We start from the raw sequence: 20,904 nt of genomic DNA on the forward strand, positions 1-20,904 counted from the left end.
CACACCCCATATACACACACACCATATACATGCACACAGACCCCATATACACGCATGCACACCCCATATACACGCACACCCCCCCCTATACACGCACACTCACACACACACGCCATCCACACGCACCCCCCCAGCTCCCCCCTCTCTCCCCGCTGCCAGCCCGGCTCTCCCGGCCAAGCCGCTTCTCGCTCCGTGCCGTGACAACCCGGCCACGCCGAGCCGAGCCCAGCCGGGTCGCACCCAGCCCGGGCGAGCTGCGCTGAACCCAACCCGATCGGAGCGAGCCGCCCCGCGCCGTGCCAAACCGAGCCGAGCCGAACCGGACCGTGCTAGGCCGAGCCGTGCCGAGCCGTGCCCGCGCCCCCGGCCCTGCCCGCGGCTCCCTGCTTCTCTCCGAGCCGATCCGAGCCGATCCGAGCCGTGCCAGGCGGGGCCGAGCCGTGCCGATGGGAGCCCCCCGGGCCTGGCAGCGCTGCCCGGCGCCGCCTGCACGGGCAGGGCTCTCCGCCTGACGCAGTGAGGAGCTGCAGCCCTGCTCTTCTCGGAGGCCGGCTCCAGCGCTGGGATTTGCTCGGCTCCGGCTGCGTTTCCCTGCCCGCCTCCTGCCCCCGGCCCGCCCGCCTGGAGGGGGCTCGGGGAGCCGCAGCCAGGGCTGCGCCCATCACCGCGCCTCGGGGCTGCCGCTGCCGGGCGCCCGCAGCCGCCGCCGGAGCAGGTAGGTGCCCCCGCAGCATCCCCCCGATTCCGGCTCCCACCCTTCCCCAGCTGAGCCCCCCCTCCCCCTATTCCGGTGTCCCCCGGCCGGTGCCGGGTGCCGGGACCCCCTCGGTGGCCGCTCCGTGTCGCCAAACTTTTCGCCGCCGCAGCCCGGCGTGGGACTCGGATGGGGATGATGGGGATGCCGCGGGGCAGGCGGCGGGGGGGGGAGCCCGGAGCCCTCCCCGCCGCCACCCGGGGGTCCCCCGGTTTGGCTGGAGCCGCTCCCGGTCCCCTGTGCCCCCGGGGAAGTCGTGGCCGGAGCGGGTTGGGGGCGCGGGGGGGGTGTCCCGGCAGCCGCCCCCGCCGCACGCCCCCTGCCCGTTGGGGTGCCCCACGTCGGGGCCGCCCCAGCGCTATGGGGTGAGGAGATGTCCGGGGTGTGTGGGGGATTCCTGCTGCAACCGGTGGCTCCGGGAAGCCTCCGTGCCCCGGGGGGGCAGCAGGTGCCAGCAGCATCCCCCGGGGTACGGGGGGGGTCCGTCCGCATCCCGTCCCCGCAGCGCGCAGGGGGGTTCTCCCCGAGCACCCAGAGTGACCCCATCCCCCGGGGGCTATGGGATGAGTGGGGTGGGGGCTGCGGAAGAGCCGCTCCCGGTCAGTATCCCCCCCCCCCCCCGCATTCCCACGCCGGTAATTTGGACGTGCCTCCCCCTCCCCACATGCTCTCCTTCAGCGGCTATTTCCGTCCTGGCGAAACGTGCTGCACTTAGTGCTTTAATTAAAGAAAATTAATGGGGGAGGGCGGTGGTGACTGGGGGAGAGGGGGGGGGACGGGGACGGGGACACCGCATCCAGCCGGGGGCTGCTCCCCGGGACGGCCCCGGCCCCAAGTCCCCGCCCGGTGCCGCTGCCGGAGGGCTCGGGGCGGGGATAGGGAGGGGGGGCAGGTGCCCACCTATGAGTTTGAGACCCCCCAAAAATTAAAAATAAGGTGCCGACGGAGGAAAGGGAGTGTGATCCCGCTCGGTGGACGCGGTGCGGCTTTGATGGCAGTGCCAGATGTTGCCGTAAAGTTCCGGCTCAGTTTCCAAATTCCGGCTGAGCCCGAAGGACGGGGGCACTTGCCGGGTGGGGAGCACGCGTGGAGCCGCGGCCGGAGCTGCCGAAGAAATTTCTTGATTGCATTTTAATGAAGAGCAGATAAGACCTGGGGGGGCGGAGGGGCGTGAGGAGGGGATCCCCGGGGGGGTCCCTGCTGAGCCAAGCACCTGCCATTGCGGGTGAGGAGCTGCCCTTGGGCCGGGGCTGTCAGGATAGGGGGGGAACCCGGCCCCCGGGGGTCCTCAGCCTCATAGGGTGCCCCCCACCCATCCCTGGACCCCCCGCATCCCTGCTCAGCTCAGCCGTCCCCGGTCCGGGGAGCCCAAGGGGAGCAGGTCCTGGCTGCGATTTGCAGCCCCAGGGATGCTCAGAGGATTGAGGGGGGGGCCCGGTATCAACAGGCCCCCCCGGGGCAGAGGCTCGGAGGCCGGAGGCAGCCCCGCGCCCCTTCCCCAGCCCCCTCGCAGCAACTCCGGGCGTGCCGGGGCCGGTTTGCGCTGGATGAAATATTTACAAGTTTGCGGTGAATAAAAGCGGGCGCTGAGAGAGATCGATGGCAACGCTTCCAAGGGGGTGGCACCGCCCGTGCAAACGGCCCGGCTCCCCGGTGAGCGGGCGGGGCCCTTCGGGCAGCGTTTTAGGTGGTTTTATACCCCAAATTAAGGGGTTCGGCGCTCCGGCAGCGCCCAAATCTGCCCATTTCCCACGGCGTCTAAAGGGGAAAAAGCAGCTCTGCCTGGCTGGGAATTCGTTCCCCGCCGTGCCTGTGCGGAGAGGAGGCAATCCGCCTGAAGTTTAGCACCTGAAAAAGCCCCTCCTGCACCCCCCTACCCGCCCGGCCCCCTCCCCAAACTGCCCGGCATAGCGGGGGGCAGCGGGATGCCGTCGAGGGGGGGCTGTGGGGGGCAGCCGGCCCCCTCCCCACCAAGTTGCAGCAGTGGGGAGGCAGCGCTGAGCCCCCCCCTCCTCGTCCTGGGGAAGGCTGGGGCAAGGGGAGGCTTTGCCGGGCACCCAGAGGTGCGAGGAGCAGCGGGTGGCACATGGGGGTGACACGGGGGGGACACTTGGAGGGGGGAAGCTCAGCGTGGCTCCGGCAGCTCCGGGCTGCGATCGTGCGGCGGATCCCGAGGTGGGTGGGGGGGGGACACCGAAAGGGCGAGGGGTCCCCGGGCGATCCGACACCACGGTGATGGGCACCGGAGGAAACCTTTTTGTGTCGTCCCCCCCCCCCCCCGAAGCCCACGCCCCTTAAACCTGCCCCTCCCGGCTCTGGGGGGAGGCTCCCACGGGCTGGGCTGCCCACGCGTGTCCGTGTCCCCCCCCCTCCACCCTCCCCTCCGCCCCGGGGCTGGGGCGCTTTGTGCCAGCAGAAAGTGGCTGGAAAGGGGCGAGGCGTCACACGCTCTGCCTCCGGGAGGCAGGGAAACGCTGGGGGCCCGATGGGAAGGCATGAATGAATGAATCTCCATAAAGAGCCCCGAGCAGCAGGGAGAGGGAGAGAGGAGGAGGAGGAGGAGGAAGGAGGAGAGGAAGAGCCGGAGCAGGGCAGGCAGCAGACGGGAGAGCGGCAGGTAAGGGGGTGCCGGCAGCCGCACGGCTCCGCGGTGCCAGGGATGCTCCGGGGGGGCTCAGCACGGGGAGGGGGGCACAGGAGCCGCCGGGACCCCACGGGGGTTTGGGGGCTTTCTTTTTTTTTTTTTTTTTTTTTTTCTTTTTAACGCCCCCCTCCCCCTGTGTTTTCTTCCCACTTCCCTCCAAAATCTGGGATTCCCCAAAGTTCCCCGGCACCACAAGGCGCTGAGGTTTTGGGGTGGGAGCGGGGGGGCTCCGGGGTAGAGCCCCTTCCCCAGGGCAGCCCCTGCGGGAGCCGAGCTGGAGGCAGCTCCCCCCGCGGGGACCGGCACCAGTGGCCGGATCCTGCCCCGCAGCGCACCGGGGGGGAGCCCGGAGCTGCCCCGAGCAGGGCCCAGCACACCCAGTAGCCATCTGGATCCCCCCCTCTCCACCAAAGGGGGGCACCCAGCTTCTGCTCCAGGCCCCTTTTGGTTTTGGGGGGCTCGTCTGCCCCCAGTCTCGGTGCCCCTTCCCCACCACGGCCCTGCTGCGGTTACATAAGGAGCACGGAGCCAGCGCCGACGCGGGCCAAAAGCACCGGGAGCTCGCCCAAAATCGAGCCCAGCCCCGGCCCGGTGCCCCCTCTCCTCCGCTGCCTTCCCCTGCCCAGAGGGAGGCTGCTCGGGGGTCCCACAGCTGGGTGCTGGGGGCACAGCATCACCCACGGACACACACACACCCCAATCCCCTGCCCTGCTCACGCACGGAGCTGCCCCACACCAGCACCATGTAGATGTGTGCATCGCTGCCGTGCACACACTCATCGTTGTAGCAGCTCCGAGGCGATGCACGCTGCAAGGGGCCGCACACCAAGGCGCACGGCAGCAGGTGAGAAGTGAACGTAGCTCTCACCCACCCCTGGGTGCCCGCTGGTGCCAGCACAGGGCGATGGGTGCCTGCTCCCCCGAGCCATGCGCACCCATCGGGGACTTGTGCCGGACCCAGCCCTGCCCTGTGGCTGCCCCTGTTTTTCCCCTCCGTGGCCGAGGTGCCCCAAGCTGGGATTGATAACGCCTTCCTCATGGGCTTCGGGTCCCTGTTCAAAGTAGTCGCTGCGTTAGGACTTGATTTTTTTCCCCCCTTTGACTCCCGGCCAGATGAGATTGTGAATTTGGCTGATTTCAAGCAACTGGGGGAGGGAAGAGTCATACAGCGAGCGGGAGAGAACTGAAATATCCTACAGGATCCCCTGGAGGGGAGAGAAATCAGGTCTAGATAAGAGCTTGTTCTCCCGGTCTGGCGGATGCTTTCCCGTTTGATGATCAGAAAACACGAGATCTAACCTCTCACCAGGACAGCCTCGCTAGGAAAGGTCAGGCTTTTGGCGTATTCAAGGTGTAATGCTAATTATTACGAGCTATGGATTATTTATTTCGTTATCACACGCTAAATATAGGACCGCACAAGGCGTGGAAACAGAAGGACGCGGACGGCGCTTCGGAGGTTTCCGAGCTGGGCTCCAGACCTAACGCTGGGCTCGGAGGGGCTGTGACAGGGACAGGACTCTGCTTGTAAAGCCTCAGCCCCATCCTCGGGCAATATTTCCCAGGGCTTATTTTCCTCGTGCATGAGTTGGGGACCAGCAAGCGGCTGTGGGTTATGTTGGTGAAGCCCCGTGTCCCCACGGGACGCAGAGAGCAGCAGCCGGGCACAGTCCAGGGCTGGAATTTCACTGAAAAAAAAGGGGAAAAAAAAAAAACACCCACAGGATCATGGCAGCACCCAGTCCCAGCTGCTGGCACTTGGCTGTGAATTGGCATCAGCCCCAGGTGTAAGGCAGCCTGGGATTACTCAGCAAAGGGCACCGTGGAGCAGAGGGGCTTGAAAAGAGCTGCTGCAGGGCAGGGTGAGGCCCTGGAGGAGAGGATGCTGGTGGTTTGCTGCAGGTAGGCTGTGCTGGGGTGTGGGGGGTATTTGAGGTGGATGGGGATGTGAAGGGGTGTGAGCAGGGTGTGCAGCCCTCCATGGTGGCTGGTGTGGCTGCTGGGGAGAAATAAGCTTTTATTTCTATTTTATTTATTTTTTTAGTGTTACGAGCCCAGGGTCTGAGACTGTGGATGGCACTGGGGCTTTGTGTGGTGGTGATTTCTGGCATGGTGTGATGGAGGTATGGGGTCAGCAGCAACATGGGGCTGGTGGAGGGGAGAGGCAGGGGCTGGGGCTTGGCGAGACGCCCCCAGAGCCGTGGGTGGCCCCAAAGTGCAGGTAAGAAAGGAGGCAGGGCTGTGAACAGGTCTGTGAAGACCTCAGGGAGAAGGGGCTGGAGCAGAGACCTTGAGTGGCCCTCTGTCTTCTGTACCCTGAGGAGCATAGTGGCGTGGAGGAAGAACGTAAAATAATACCTCAGGTACAACTTGGCCACTTGACCATACGTATGGCCCCTAGCACAGGAGCCCTCTGGTTCTCTGAGACATCCCTGTAATAGAAATAAACAAGAAACATCCTAAAAAAGGAGCTGTGAGGGGACCTGGAGCTTCCTCGCACCAAGAGGAGCTGGGGCAGGAGGGTCTGGAGATGCCAAGGGGGGTATCAGCCTGTGTAAGGGATCTGGAGGGACGCTGGAGGACATGGATGTGGAGCTGGTGAAGTTATAACAGCAGAGAAAAAGCTGTGAGCTTCTTCAAACAAAGTGAGGAGGAAAACTCCAGTATTTTTTTCCTCCCCCATCACAGCATTTCTTTAGGAGCTGGACAAGAGCAGTCTGTGCAACTCGCTCGTGTTTTTAAATCAGGAGGAAGAAATGTATAGAAATGTGTGTTTTACTGTATCAGCTGCTATCAGCTTTTAGCTTTATTACAGTAAGTGCAGAGTTGTTTTTTGTGGGCCAAACTCATTCATTGGATTTAATGGAGTTAAACTGCAGGCAGGTTTGTCGACGTGTTTCTCTGTAGATCTTTGTGAAACGGGCAAGCAGAGATAATAAAATTTTACACTCTGTATGGCATCTTTGGGGGAAAAGTCTTCCAGTATGCTTTATAAACAGCATGCATGTTTTGCTACAATATATGCTTACACCTAAGTGTCAGACGCTGTAATGCTGCTGCTTTTCCCCCTTCTTAGAGCTACGTGTGTGTGAGCTCAGCTATGCTTGCATTATTTTTGCGTGATGCCTTCCCTGAAAGTGTCTTTAGACTTTTTTAAGCAATTTATTTCCTTTTGGTGTATTTGTCTGTATCTCTTCTTGGAAACCCAGGTGTAGTAAAAAAAACAAAAACAAAAAAACGACAACAACAAAAAACAAACAAACAAACCAAAAAAAAAACCCAAAACTGTAAGCCTTGCTGTGTGTGAAGGGCTCAGAAGGGGGGAGAATAATGTATCTAAAACCTATAGCTAAATACCCAAAGCACTAGCGAACTGTCCCATTTGCAAATATAATTATCTCAGGATCTTCTGCAGGTATGGACATCTGCTGTGCAACCTTTGAGGGGCTGATATTTCCCCCTTTTTGCTGGGATGGTGCTTCCTCCACGTTTTCAGGCTGCGATGACACCGTTTGGCCGACCTGTTCTGGGTCAGGCTCAGATCCTGCTCGTGTGGGGCCCTTTGCAGTGAAGTGACACTTGAGGCTGCTGGAGGAAAACATTTCCAGAAGCTGGGTTTGTTTGTTAATGAAGCATTTGACATTTTTCCAGGCTCTAGACAAATTAGACCCAGACCTCTGGCTACCGGGCAGAGAGAGGAAAAGTGGCTGAAGAGCTGAACTAATGCATTACACGGCTCTGACTTATCACACGGCCATCACTGCCCCATATGGGTGGGTAAAACTAGGGGGAGAGAATATAGATATACAGGATAAATACCAAACAGTGGTGAGTGACAAGGACATAAATAAATCTGGAGATTCCAGTGACATTAAAATAAATTGTGAGTAGTGAGGCATGAGATACGGGATGTCAGAGGAGCCCTACGATGTATTTTTACCCCTTCTTGGTATTTTCTAGGGTTTCTAAATAATGCATTAATTCAATTACACGTTCTTAATTAGTGTTTGCTCAAATTAGAGCAACATCATTAATTTACTTTTACTGCCTCTTATTTTTATTTTTGCTTGTTTTGTGGATTTCATTTTTCTGCTTCTTTCCCCTCTCTGAGAGTGGTAGCACGCAGCTGTGGTGCTCACACCACGATCTGCAGCCTCTTCGGTACAGCTTCATGTGCTGTGAATAGTTTTGTGCTCGCAAGCTGCACAGCGCTGACCCGGCCCCATAACTGGAGGAAAAAGGAGAAATAGGGGCCCAGATGTGAAGTGTCTCATTCCCAGTACTCGGCACCATCCCCTCCTAGGGGAGGAGGGTGCTTGGCAGCAGAGCAGGGTGAGATCTGGGGGATGTAACTTTAGGATGCCCCAAGCAGGGGGATTGCTGTGTGCATGGAATTGCTTTTTTCCCTCCCCTACAGGGGGGAGAAGCAGCTAGTAGGGCTGATCTCCCCAGAGCAGCACCCCTGTAGGGGATGTGTCCCGTGTGTGTGGCAGGAGGTGGCTGTGACTTTTGGGGACAAGCGGTGGGGAGGTGTGGTGTGCTGGGCTTCCCGTGGAGGGGAGCAGCACCCGTGGCAGCTGCAGGGATGGGTGCTGGTGCTCCCTGTCCCAATCCCACCAGGGTTGGGGTGAGTGAGGGGTAATGCCTGCAGTGCTGTGCCCTTCCTTGCTGTTTCTCGAAGGACCACATGCCTGTGGTACGAGGTGGTTGCTTTTCTTCCCCTCCTGGAAAGGGAAGCAGTGCCTCCCCTTGCTGGGTAAGGGCACATGTGCGGGGCAGAAGCTGGCAGCTTGGTCTCCACAAGGCAGATGTGGGGCTATTGATTACTAAATAAACTGTCCAATATTTTAATTCCAAATGTAAGATGACAAATATCAGATCAGGGAGACTAACACAAGCCAAGGCTGCTCCCTCAAAGCCATGCCTCCTGGCAGTGGGGGAACACTTGTCCGAAGCTTGCAGTGAGCAGATCGGGCTTTTCCCTTCCCCTCCCTGTTTCTTCCTTTTAAATTCTTTGCTTTTCCCTTCTCCACCCTCTGCCCACGCTCTGCTCTCGCTCGGAGCTGAGCGATGCCATCTCGAAAGCCCCATTCATCACCGCCCGCTCGCGAGGCGCTAGCAGCCGCCGCTCAATTGATGGACTGCGGTGGTGAGTGAATTTAAAATCATTACGCTCCTGAGACAGCTTTTAAATACGATGAGATGAAAATCAAATCTGTAAGAAGCTCTGGGATGGGGTGTCTCCGGCCAGAGAATCCCGTGTGGCCTTGGGTGCTGTTTGGGTCCTGGGGAGACCCTGGTGCCCATGGGATGGGAGCGGGCAGGCAGCTGCTGGCGGGGGATTAGGCAGAAATATTTCACCTTGCAGAAAAGACTATTGTATAAAGCTGTCCATCTGCTGTCTACCTAATGCTCTGCATGAATTAATGAGCTGATTGATTAGGAAAAGCTTGCAACAGCTGGGGGAGGTAGGTGGTTCTCGTCCTTGTGTTACAGGTGGGGGGAGTTGGAGGCACAGAGGTTGGGATTCAGGCTTCCAAGTTTCTCATGTTAGTGAATGCTATGATTAAGACATTTGTTTGTGTCTTGTTTTGCTGATTGATCAGTTTGATTTTTTTGGATGCTTTTTGGCTCTGAGAGCAGCTGTGAGAGCTCAGTGTGGCTGAAAGTCAGCCCTGCAGAGCCTCAGCTGGGGATCCGATCTCTGCAACTTGCTCCGTCTTCCAGCCTGTTTGTGGCAAACCCGAGCAGTCTGCTGTGGCTCTTGGCTGTGAATGTTTATAACTGACAATCTGTGGATGAGATAAACTCACCATTTCTTACAACATTGGCTGTTTAATGCACCTTCCTCTCCATGCAGCCTTTACCAGGCAGGGCTTTCTGTGAGCATCCCCACGTTCCTCGCAGCAACTCTCCCGATCACCTGTGGCTTGCAGAAAGTCTGGCTGCCGGATGCCTCTCTCCTCACTAAGATGAGCACGGCTTTTCAGGAACGGTGCATTGAGCAAATGTCACTCTGCAGCCCCAAAATCTATCACACAAAATGACAGCAGCCGTAAGCATTAATCATCTGGTATCATCAAAATAAAGTCATTGCAACAGCGCATTGTCAAAGGATAAGTGTCTCGACTTCAGAGCTGGCCGTGTTGTGATGGGGCTGGCTCACCAAGGTATTCCAGCAGGAGAGGATAACTGTGTGGCCTGAACGCTCACTTTCTGATGTTATTAATTAACTCTTCCCCCACCAGGCTGGGCAGTCTGAGCACAAGGCAGAAGCCTGGGATGGTTGAGGAGCTCAAGCAGTTTCTCTTTAGCTCCCTGCTCAGAGTCATGCTGAGGAGTTTGTGCTTGAGCAGCTAGTTTGGGGTTTAAAAATACCTGCTTCTGTTTTATCTGAACCAGCCCTGCCCCACAACATGGCTTGGAAACCAAAGCCATAACCCTTGTGCTCGTCCTGCCTCTGGTTAGGGCACAGGAGGTACAAGAGCAGATGTAGGAAGGGAGAGAGATGGGGCTTGTGGGATGAGAGATGTGATTGCTGGTGTTGCTGCGCCAATTAGCTCCTGCTAATTGTGGTGGGGACTGCAATTGTCACTCCCAGATGTCTTCTCTTGGGAAAGCCGTGCTGAGCAGTGAATTGCAGGGCCTGGTGTGTGGCCTGAGGGATGGAGAGCTGCTGCCTGCTCTGCAAGCAGCTTGCTGCCGAAAATCCAGGAGGTCAGCAGTGCCATAAAACACAAGGGGTCATCAGTCTGAACTTTTACCCTGTCTGGGTTTCAGTCACCTGGAAGGTGTGGGAGGAGGCTGTTTTTTTTTTTTTTTTTTTTCTTAAGAGCTGGGGATGTGTGGATGGGGACGACAGCTGAGGAGCCTGTTCTGCCCTGGTCCCAGTGTGCTGGAGGCTTCACCTTGTCCTCCCAGCTGGCCTCAGCCCTCTGGGGAGCTCCCTGGGGGCCTCAGAGCACACATACTGACTGGGTCATCTCTTTGTGCATGTGGTTTCTGGATGGGGCTGTGCTGCTCACTTGGCCTGGCTCCCGGTCACCCTGCCTGGAGAGATGCTGGAGTGTGGGCGCAGGAATAACACGACTGCTTCTGGAGAACATCCTCCACAGGAGGAGTAAAAGGAAAGCTTCAATAAGCCAACATGTCTCAACAGCTGTCCCAATTCACAAAGGAGCAGCAATCCGGCTGTGGTGTTTGTGCAACAGCTTCACATTTAAGGGAAGGAGAAATAAATCTGTGGGATGCGGCTCTTAGAGCTTCCCGACAAACACACACAGCGAATGTCACCACCAGATCCATGTGGAGTTTGTTCATTCATTTGCTGTGTGGGTCAATCTGCTAATCTTAAACTTCACTTGTGGTTTAGCAGGAGAGTTTTCCTTTATGTTAAAATCCTCTCCTACGGTGGACTCATTTTTAGGTTCTCTTAATCACATTTTGGCTATAAGAAACTCCAGACTTTCTTCACTGGGATTGGAGAAGCCATGCAGAATTACTAGGTCCTGTTCTGATTTTTTTTTCCTATTTTTCCCTATCTTTATAATAGAACAGCCCCAAAGCAGTACTGTGTTGTATAGCCCTTGGGCCAACACCTTCTCTTTTGCACTGGGTCTCTGACTTGTGATGGTGGGCAGAGTAATTCCCTTTTCATTTTAATTAGCTCTGGCTGGGCTGGGAAATGAGTGCATTTCACTTATTGATCTTGCTTTGCTCCCCGTTTATTGTGAAGTGCTGTTGTCTTTATTTCCAGCAGGCAAAATCCTGGCTGAAAATCCTGAGTTTCTTCAGCGGGTGAGGCTCTGGGTGGCTCCTTAGGACCCCCGTGACCCCCTTGGAGCTGCTGAGTTGTGGTGCTCCCCTCGTCTGTAATTGTGCATAAATGGCTGTCCATGGGGACTGGATGGAAATCAGCCTCCAACCCTGGTCCTATCTTCTGTGGGCATCTGGGAGACTCTTATAGCAGTCAGGGGATCCTGCCTGGGGAGCTGGTGGCTCCAGAAAACCTGGAGGTGAAGTGACATGCCCAGGGTTATCTGGTGCTGGAGCCTGTGCTGGGACTGGATCCTCCGACACCTGCTTCCGCTCCAACCATAGGACTTATTTCCCTTCTTTGTCCCCACTTTTTGCAGTGTGAGGAGATTTGAGCTTAATTTTAAATGTTCTCCTAAATCTTGGTGATGGCAGATTGACGTAAGCATGTGCTGGATCAGGGCCTGTTCTCTAATGCATATGGATGTGCACACAGCTGTAAGCGTTTTCCATCTTTAGGCTCCTGCAGCCCCAGTAAGATCTTTCTTTCCTGTCCATGAAAGTATCTTCTCCCCCTTTGTGCCATCAGCAGCAGAGTTGGAACTCCTGACCTCCAGGGTGAGGACAAGGGGGAGGACTGAGTGTGGATCTGCTCTTCCTTGGCACATGGAGGACACCCATAACCCAGTCAGGTACCAGTGATGTGCTTTCCTCTTCTGAGGAGCAGACATGAGAGTTAAAGGCTTGCTCATCACTATGTTCATCCCAGGTCCTGGAAAAAAGAGGCATTACCCACTGGGGGTGGCTTTGCCATGCAGGAGACTGGGTGTGAGGAGGTGGTGGAGGGCCGAGAGGTTTCCTCTTTGGGCAGGAGGGTGAGATGAAGAGAAGAGCTGAGAGCAGAGCCTACAGCAAAGAGTTTCTGGGGCTCTTCACATCAAAAAGATGTGATGGCCTGTGTGCCCTAGGTGTGCTGAGGCCAGAGCAATAAATTCAATCTGCAGCAAGTGAAGTTTAGGCAGTTTTTCTCGTTGCTTTTTTGTCCATCAAATAGGACAGAGCCTGTTTGCTGCAAAGCCTTTGCCCATGGGCAGCCTCCAGGGATGCTGGGGAGCTGGGCATGGTGGTGGGCTGCATGCCCTCTGGCAGGTGATATCCCTTCAGCTGCACCTGGACCCAGATGCCTGCTCAGAAGACTAAAAGATGCTTCCTTAACACTCTGCAGGATTCGAGCTTTGCTGGAGCTCTCCCTTCTATTTCCCAGCCCGGGCTGTGCTTCTGAACCTCTGACATCCACCTGGGTGGTGGCCTGCAGTGACGAAACTGCAAGTGGAGGATTTAAAAAAAAAAAAAAAGCCGTGGGAAGATCAAGTCCGTTGATAGCAATTCCAACTTAATTTAAATTAAAAGGGATGGTGATGTATAAATCACTTAATATTTAAGCTGTGGAAGAGCTCTGAATGAGCAGGTACTGTGCATGCATGTGTAATGAGTGAGTGGTGGAGGCTGAATGGGGCTGGATTATATCTGGGGTATGTGGCCATGCCCCCTCCCACCCCAGACTTGCTGGGGGGCAGTGTTTGAAGTATTATATTTAAATGATTAATGCTACCTTCTAGCCAGTGGAAATTATTGGTGCCTGAGGATCCTAAGGTGAGGGTGACTCCAAAAGATGCTCAGAACAGTCCCATGTGAGAGCTGTGCCTGTACAATCCCTGTTCACAAGGTCACTGGTGTAACTGGCAGGAGAGCTTGTCCTTCCACCTTTATTTAAATAATAATTACATAAAAAACAGTGTTTTCTCCAGAAAAACCTTGCTCGGGTGGGATCATGTGGTCAAACCAGGGTGCTACCCAGTGGGGGGGTGTGCTGGAACACCCTCACTCCCAGTTAATCCAATTTCTAAGCCACAATTTTCTCTAGAAATGAGCCAAAATGGGCAGATCTGTGTGGGTTTCTTCTTCCTCCCGAAATATTTAATTTCCTGACTTATAGCCAGGTGTTTAAGTAGATGTTCCCTCTGCAGAAAATGCTCTGATATCACTAAATAGGATTCTGCAATCTCCAGCAGCTAAAGTGCTTAGTTAGGGTCCGAGGGTGGTTTTTTTATCCCGATTTGGTCCGTCCTTACCAAGTGCAGGGTTTGTAGCAGCGAGTGATTCAGGGCTTATCGCTGTGCTGTGGTGGGAAGTGCCGTGAATGCCAGACCCGTGCTTACACGGGCAGGGAAATGCATGAATTTTTCCACATCAGTGGGAGCCGAAAATTTTGCTAAAGGTGCCTGCAGCTGCCAGGGGCGAGATACAGCTATGCCAAACAGCTTTGTGGGGCAGAAACCAGGATAGAAAACTTAAATGTGGATTTTATGCCATGGAAAGCTGCCTATGAAAGGCATCCCAGGTGCTGGTCTGCTGCTGGTTGTACAACAGGTGATGTTGGGCTCCCTGGCTGGTGGTCTGGCTGAAGCACAGGAGCTGTGGTTCTCCTGAATTCTCCAATTTGGTAGTAGAGATAGGAATTAGAGAGCCCTGGGTGGGTTGTTGGCTGTACTTGGAGGGCTGCAGCAAACCAGCAGTTGCTGGTGGGTCAGTGTGGGGTCTGGATGGGGTGGCTGTCTCCATTTCCCGTGCAAAATCCCCATTAAAGACTGGGATGCTATGGTAACGCCACCTGCGGAGGGACAAGAGTCATGATGACCGCGGTCGGGACAAAGTTACCTTCCCAATTACAGCCTCTGGCAGCATGTCCTAAAGGAGAAGGAAAGGCAATAAGAGAAACGAGCTTCTGTTTATCGTCCTGAAGGTCTGTCTGTTAGCTAATGAGGCAGATGGCTCAGCCTCTTATTAAATGATGCTACTTAGCACTTTTGTAGAGTTATAGGTAGTAACTCATTTAAACCAGGGCTCTGGGTCGACGAGGGGCTTGAAATAGCACCTCCTGCCTGGGAATTGGTTTCGGTGGAGGTTGGGCAGGTTGGTGCAGAGGACAGGAGCAAACCCAGCCTGCAGGAGCTGGGCTCAGTCCTCGGGTGGTGTGTCTCTGTAAGGCAATACCTCGGCACTGCCTAGCCAAAAACCAGGCTGCATTGTACCACGGGCAGCAACAATGATGGAAGTGATATTTAATCCAGGAAAATACATGATACATAGTCTAATATTCCTTGTTTATCCATCACATAATGCAGTTTGCAGGGATTAAATATCCCTCCTGTAAAGTTGTTTGAGATCAGTGTTATTTGTTTTGCAAATGATCCTGACAGGGATGCTGAGTGCTATTGATTACCAATGGCTCTTTAAAAATTACTATTATGCTGCAAATTATGAAGCTTGGGGGTATCCAGTTATATGATAATGGAAAGGCATTGGTGTGTAATGACATATGCATCATAATAAATTTGCTCTTCCTATGTAATGGAGATTGAAAGGGACAAGACTTAACTGATAGCGTTAGCTGTCTGCCATGGTGTGTCCGAGGGAACATGATGGAATTGCCTGGTTGTTCGCCGTGGCAAAATGTAATAATGACTGGGAAAGCAATTTAAGAAAAAAATAATAATGAAGAAAGCCCTTGTTCTGAGCAAAATCTCCTCCATCTTCCTGTTAAAATATGTAGGACACTCCCCTAATTCATAAATAGCTAAAATCCCTCATTGCTCTGCTCCAGGAGGACCTACAAAGCATCGGCCAGGTGACAGCCCTGCTGATGGTCCCAGGGAGCTGCTGGGCTTGCTTGGAAAGCCTTGGTTGGTGCCACAGCCGTGATAACAAGCTGAACAGGAGCCCTAAATCACTGGGAATTTCAGTGGGTCAGTGCCCTTGAAGCCAACAGAGGACACTTGTGTCAGGTTGTGCACTCCCGTTCCTGCTGATGGATGTGAGATAACACAACTGCTCATCGTCCAGGCTCTCCTGGCATTCCCCAGCTCCATTCCAAGGTCTTCAGCCCCCTGTGTCAGGGAGGAGCTGAAGGGCTGCTCTGCACCACGGTGGCTTGAGCAGTGTCATAGGGACCTTCCCACCTTGGGGACAGTGACAGGGACCTTGCCCTGGCTGCTCTCTGAGCAGCCACAAGCTGCTCCTGATGGCCTTTCCATCACAGAATGGCACAGAGGGCAGGAGGGGAGGACTTGATGCTGATCTGTGATGGGCAGTGTGTGGGGAAGGTGTGTGGTGTGAAGGTTAAATCAGACACCTCTTACCGTGGCCGTTCTGTGCTCCTGGCATCCTGCTTCAAACAGCAAGTGACTGCAATGCAAATAAGCCTCTTCCTCATCGTGCTGCTGATCTACAGGAGAGCCCCCAGACAGCAACCGCCTGGGTCTGTGCTTCTATATTATCACAGTCAGCAGCAGCTGAGCATGGAGAAATACATGTCCAGGAGCCAGTGCCAGCAGAAGAGTTTAAATCAAAAGGAAGGAGGGAAAAAAAAAAATCCCCTTCTTCCTCCGGCACCTTCTCAGCATCCTTTATGATAAAATCAGGTGTTCACCAAGCTGCTGGCATGGAGCCCCTGTGCTGTCCTTCTGGCCACCCAGCGAGGAAGTGCCCAGGGCAGGAGAGCTCCTCCATCGATCCTGATCCATTTTCCCTCCCGTCGTTTTGTTTTGCTGGGCTGCAGTGGGGATGCTCACACAGCAGCTCCGATTCCCTTAGAGAGACTCCGCACCTGTTAATGTGGCACTTAGATGAGGGAAGGAGGAGGCGTGGGCTTATTTAGGTATTATTTTGTGAGCTGTGAGATACTTCCTAAAGATCCAGCACCAGCCTCCCACGAATCCTGCTTGAAAATGGGGTGGAGGAAGGCTGAAATCCCAAAAGGCTGGTGGGAGATTAGAGCTCAAATACACTGGAGGCTGGGTGCATGCTGACCACGAGCAGGACTGTCCCTTGGAAGGGGCTGGGGGGGCTGAATGGCCACAGGGACAGGGAGCAGGAGCTCCTGGAGGCAGCACTGTGGGAGCAGTGCTCAGTATGAACACCAGTGCGGAGTAAATAACCCCCCTTCTCTCTCCCCTTGCAAGGATGCTATCAGTGGAAACGCTCTGCCCCTTGACTTGCAGTAACGTAATTATTTATCGTGCTGTTCTTGGGCCAAGTCCTCTGCAGGTTGCCGCGTGCTCTACCCCGTCTTGTGACCTGTTTGTAGCCGTGCTGCGATCCAGGAGCAGGCGACAGCTGCAGAGATGCTGGTGGTTGTTAGAGGAGGGCTAAGCACCAAGGAGGGGGACAGCAGCAGCGTTGGTTTTGCAATACAAATCACAGGGTTTTGTCAGTGCTTCAGGTGAGGCATTCTCTGCTTAAAGCATCAAGGGCTTGAGAACTTTTTTGGAGGAATTGCAGTCTCCAGACTGTAGAGGGAGGTGATTCTGGGAGGGGGAGTGCAGGAATGGGGACAGAGCCCAGGAGATGGGGGACAGGGTGGGGTGAATGGTGTCTGCATCCCAGGAATGATGTCTCAGCCCAAGGCTAATGGGGATGTCTGGGGTTTATTGCAAGCAGATGTCTATTCATTGTCATTATTCCCAGCTGAAGCTGGGTCAATGTGCAGAGCTGCAGAGGAGGTGCCTGTATCAGGACACATGCTTGACTTCTGTGGAGATGTGCCCAGGTGTGAACACACTGGAAAACAAGGTTTTCTCCAGCGTTACCTTTGTGGGTGCCCTAACCTGATGTCTGAGATCCAAACCATCCCAGGGGAGAGAGCTCTCTTCTAAGAGCTCTTTGAGTAGCAAACACTTCACAGTGACCCAGAAGAGGCTGGGTGGGGAAGAAAAGAGTCCTTGTCTGTCCCTGCTGCTCATGTGGACCTAAAGGCAGCAGGCGAGTGCCGCTGATGCTTTGATTGCCCTGCTGCTTTATGGAACAGCCATAGATGATGTCATGTGTATAGGATCTTGGATGTCTCTTGATCCGACATTGCATTACATCTTATGATTTTAAAAGATAAAAATCAGCTGTTGTGATTGGAGCAGTGTCCTTTGACTGAGCAAATAAGCCAGCCATTTTTCACAGCAGCAAAGACAGGAGTTGAGGGGGACCTGAGTGGCACAGGGATGATGATTGTGCAAAGCAGACTGGCTGGGGTGAGGGTGGGGAGGGCTCTTGATACTTCAGGCAGAACCCGACCACCCTCAGAGGGCCTGGGGTTGTTGCATGAAGGTCAGCCATGTGCTCACACAGGGTTTGCTCCTTTTTGGAAGGGTTTATCTGGAAAATGTGGATGCAAGAGTGTCACCACCTGAGCTGTTGCCAGTCCTGACATGAGCACTGTTGTGCCAAGTAACACCTGCCAGCCCCGTAGCATCCCCCTTGGTGGGGGAGAACAAGATGAGCAAATGGCCATGGCTTAGAGATTTATCGGAGGTTTGATCCTTGCTTAGAAAAACTTTGTCTGTGCTAGTGTTGATTTTCAATTTGTTGTTTTTCCTGCTGTTGTTAATGGAAATCCAAGTGCAACGGTGCTGCAGAGATCCTGACATTGGGAAGCAGCAGCCTGTGTGTCCTGTTCCTCTGGAAAAAGGGATCTATCAAAACAGTTTCTTTTTTTCATGCTCTAATTTTTGCCACTGTTGGTTTATTTTTGTTTTTGGCTTCTTTTTTCCCCACTGTATTCTTAAAACTTCCCTTTCAGGGCTTAACAGCTTAACCATTTCAAAGTCATGCCAAGCGGAAATGTAGCATACGATTTTCTCACTAAACATTGTGCTGATCTCTCAAATGTATTCTGGATTTGTAGAGAAGCTGCAAAAAAAGCTGGGCTGAAAGAGGGTGAGAATTAGCACTCTGCTGAGGAGCCAGGCCTTTGGATGCTTAGGAAAGATCTGGGTAAGCAAATGCAGCTCCTTGCTGCCTGGTCTGCAGGGCTGGCATGGCATGGGGCTGGTGGGCAGGAGGGTGCCTGGAAGCACATCTCCATCCTGAGGACAGTGGTGTTTAATCTGTCCTTACATGTGGGTCTTGGTCCCTGAGATCCGAGTTATGCTCCAGGCTTTGCAGCCAGATCCCTCTGGATTTCAGCAGCTCCTTCAGCCTCTTGTGCCTCCCTCCCCTTCCCAAAAAGAAAGGGATAACTGTACCCAAAAGAGCCTATTTTCAAAGGAGAGGTGCTTTGAGTCTCTCCATAAAATGCCTTTTCCCCCTTATTTTGCCAAGTAAAGTACAACAGAGAAGTGATTCACCACCAATGCCATTTGTGCCAGATCTTGCAAGGAAATATTACTTGTGATGCGCAAAGGATGCTCTGCCCTTCCGACACCCTGAGCTTTTGCTGGGGTTGTTGGCTGCCTGCTCTGCCTGTCCTGCTGAGATGCTGCTGGGTTTGGACCAGAAATGGCCTCTCTCCCAATTCATCCTCCCTGTGCTGATGGAGCACCTCTGGGAGCACGTGCTGCCTGTGGGAGCTGAGCTATCTGACTGCAGGGACAGCCCTGTGCCATGGGAGCTCGCTGCTGAAGGGACTCCAGTGACTTTTGCTTGGCTCGTGCTCCCACGAGACTGAAAATAACTGGATTTTCCCTGGGAGGAAGAGAGCAATGAGCATTTTCAGGAAATGCAGGCCTTCCCTTACTGCTAAAATGGGTCATTGCTGTCTAATGACTGCTGTGACAGAGGTCTCTGTGCAAACCTGGGCTCAGGGTGATGATATGGGTACAGCCCAGGACGCAAGGAAACAATTTGGTATAGCAGAGCTGGGAGGTTGGTGCGAGTCCTTCTTCCTGAAGCCATAGATCAGAGCTATTTTTCTGCTATCCTTGGCTTTTTATGATTGTTCACAGCAGAAGACCTTTGAGGTTCCTTACCAGCTGCAGAAAATGCCTGCGGCCATGAGCTGGGCTCCGGATCGCAGCAGCCTCCGTTAGAGATGCTCAGAGCTGGAATTTGCTCTTTCATTATAGCTTGCAGGGTGAAGTGAGGGACAGCTCATGATTATTAGTAGCTTTAAAATTAATAATGCTCTTTCTAATCTTCGTCTTTCATTATTAATAATCATACAGCATGCTGTGTTATAGCTAGACCAAGGAGTGCCCAGCATCCCCCGGTGACGGTGCAGTTCAGAGAGCTCCACATGGCTGTGAGCAAAGGGTTCCCAAAACCAGGTCCCTTGTGGGTTTGGTCTGAGGTTGTGTGGGCAAAGGCTGTTTGATTTCGGAGAGTTTCACCTGTGTAGATCCTAGCAGGGGGGACAGGCTGGATCCTGTGCCCTGCCAGGGCCGTGTGCCTTTGAAGCTGCTTTGAGTCCCTGCTTGCATCGCTGAGACCAAGGGCAGAGTGTGGTCCTGGGACTTATTTATAACACTCCTAGGGCAAAGGGAGGGTGTGTGAAGGTGTCTGGGCTGCAGGCAGAGGTAAAGAGTGCTGCACTGAGCAAAATCACGCAAAGGCAGTGCAGGCTGCAGGCACCAGAAGGGTGGAGGGAGTGTGTGCTTGCTGCTTGCTGCACCTCTGGCTGTTTGGGTGCAGGTAAAGGGAGCTGGGAGAAGAGGGATTCCCTGGATTTGCTCTCTCCTAGGTAAATCCTGCTGGTGGATGGGGTCTGTGCATGTGGAACAGCGTGCCTTGGTGCTTTAGTTGGTGGTCTCCCAATGGGAGACTCTGCCCAGAGCTGGGAGCACTGAGGAAGCTGGGGGGCAAAATCCCTTGCTGCAAGATTTGGGGAAAAGATTTGGGGAACAGTGGTGAGGAGCTAAATAATATCGCTGTGATATTGTTTATGCTGTAGGAAATCTCCCTTCTCTCCTTTTCAGTTAATAACCATCAGGAGGGAGATGCTTCCCTAGCTTGCAGGGGAACCAAACTAAAGAAGCCAGTTGCAGTCATGTCACTGGAGAGTGCCTGGCTCCACTTGAGTTTGTTTTCCCACTATTTGGGTAAATAAAGTTGAGACAACGAGGAGGGCTGCTGAGATGGTTGGCAGTGCGCTGAATCCCCTGGGAGATCAGGGCAGCGTTGTTTATTGGGGGGGAGCTGCCTGAGCATGAGGGGTCAGCCTTGCAGCGATGTAGAGAGAAGGGAAACAAACGCGCTCTGTTTTAGCACCGGATTCATTGCAAGGAGATGTGCCAAGGATCATTAGTGCCACAGCCATCATTATCTTTTTGCTCGGATTAGTTTTTTTCCATTTTTCTCTTTTTTTTTAAAGGCAAAAAAAAAAAAAATAATGGCTTGTTCCTGTTAGATCAGATAGAGACAAAATAATAGCAGTATCACAAAGATTGAGGTCTGTGAGATTAAATTTGAAAAGGGAAGAGAAATGAGAGCTTCGGCCCTGCTTGCTGTTACACCAGCCGCACAGATAAATGACTCCGTATGCAGATAAGCAGGGCCAAAAGAAAAGGAAGGCTGAGGAAGAGACGGCAAGAAAAATAGGAACTAATCAGCAGATTCAACCACTGTAATGCAGTAAACATGGAAAATTGCATTATATTAGCTCCTCGGCTTCTCATTGTATGTATTAGGCACAAAGTCATCGATAGGCAATTTACCGTGGAGATGCAGTGCTGCAGACCAGTATCGGAGCTCTGCCCTCACAGGGGAAGGCATTTGCAGTGCGAAAAGGGAAAAGTTGTCTTCTAAACTGCATAAAGAAGAAGTGGCTGATGTTGAGCATGAGAAATGCCTGCAGTTCTCGGTTAGGAATGTGCTCTCAGGACGAGTACAGCAGCTCTATTTGTCCCCAGTGCCCGGGCAGCAGCTGCTTGCTGAGGCGAGGTTTCATTGCAGTCCTGGGACATTCCCCTCGAGCAGGAGGAAA

At 54.0% G+C, this 20,904-nt stretch overlaps 1 protein-coding gene across 5 annotated transcripts in view; it reads left to right on the plus strand.

Annotated features, from left to right (window-relative positions):
* The first annotated feature begins 410 nt into the window (after positions 1–410).
* ELFN1 (extracellular leucine rich repeat and fibronectin type III domain containing 1) overlaps positions 411–20,904 on the plus strand; it is a 97,770-nt gene continuing 77,276 nt past the window's right edge. The window contains exon 1 of one of the 5 annotated variants that reach the window (XM_027469065.3): positions 411–715. The gene's annotated coding sequence lies outside the window, so the exon portion shown is untranslated. Of the gene's footprint in view, positions 716–3,090; positions 3,372–5,198; positions 5,301–5,425; positions 5,522–17,874; positions 17,979–20,904 lie in introns of those variants that run through there. The other 4 variants (XM_027469064.3, XM_027469066.3, XM_072023763.1 and 1 more) reach the window with 4 other exon arrangements.

Source organism: Anas platyrhynchos, chromosome 15 (genome assembly GCF_047663525.1).
Source record: "Anas platyrhynchos isolate ZD024472 breed Pekin duck chromosome 15, IASCAAS_PekinDuck_T2T, whole genome shotgun sequence".
NCBI classification, from domain to species: Eukaryota; Metazoa; Chordata; class Aves; order Anseriformes; family Anatidae; genus Anas; species Anas platyrhynchos.